The sequence below is a fragment of the Mesitornis unicolor genome, unplaced genomic scaffold (genome assembly GCF_000695765.1).
Source record: "Mesitornis unicolor isolate BGI_N332 unplaced genomic scaffold, ASM69576v1 scaffold50550, whole genome shotgun sequence".
NCBI lineage: Eukaryota > Metazoa > Chordata > Aves > Mesitornithiformes > Mesitornithidae > Mesitornis > Mesitornis unicolor.
In genome coordinates, this window is record NW_010158709.1 from 24,854 (window position 1) to 25,815 (window position 962).

Here is a 962-nt window from a genome sequence, read left to right on the forward strand (position 1 = left end):
CAGTTATATAATTTAGCAGAATTTTCTGATTCTGTTTCAGATAGCACTAGGCAGTGCCACAAATCTGCATAGAAGTACTTTGCTAATGCTATGCTAAGGCCCCAGAGCTGAAATTCTAAGATGCCTTACACACCGAAGGGAAGCAGGGTTTACCTTATTGAAATGCCTGGATTTCATAAGGGCAGGTACAAGCTGACTGGTAGGTTGTGCCTGAGGAGAATTTGAGTCTGGTTCCCTAGTGTCCTTGAATTTACCCAGAGTGCAACTGTTATTTCAGTTGAATGTCTGCTCAGAAGAACTGTTCATCTTCCATTATCGAGCGAACACAGTAAAGAGTGTGGAGGTACTGAGGGCAGAACCTGGAGCAGTGGCTGGTAGGAACTGGAAAGTATTGCTGAGAAGAACACAGCAGATATGGGAACAAGCTGTGCATTCAGGGAAGATGTAGTTGCTGTTTGAGAAGGCAGGGAAATCCCAGCCAATGAATGCCTGGTTTTGCGCCAGGGAAACAAGCAAATAGCATAGTAGAGGCTGCTATGCATTGCACACCCAGTACTGGGAATGAACATGCCTGGTCACTGCAGTAACCAAGGTCCTGCTTTACTGGGAAATGGATTCTGGTTTTAAATCACCAGGATGTGCAGGAGGAGGCAAGGCAGAATGTATGTGACTTGCTCACTGCAGCAGTAAAGTTTTATAGGCTGCATGTGGGTCATTCTTGCTGGCTCCAAAGAGAGATGATTTATTTTTCAGTCTGAAGAAAGGGCTTGTGTTGCTGTTTCCTTCTAGACCACTTACACAGAGCTTTAAAAATGCATTAGTAAGGTATAAAATAGAGGCTATGGGACCTATGAGGGACAGACTACAGGGAAGAGTTGTCTGGGGAAGGAGAAAAAAAGACTGTATGCATGTATATCAGTAAAACAACCTGTTTGGGCTGACTGTGAGCAGAAAGGGAAAGA

General features: G+C 44.4%; 1 protein-coding gene across 1 annotated transcript in view; it reads left to right on the plus strand.

The window, feature by feature from the left end:
- GRAP2 (GRB2-related adaptor protein 2) overlaps window positions 1-962 on the plus strand; it is a gene marked incomplete at its 3' end in the record, with an annotated part of 14,169 nt that overhangs the window by 7,772 nt on the left and 5,435 nt on the right. The gene's annotated exons all lie outside the window — the stretch shown is intronic.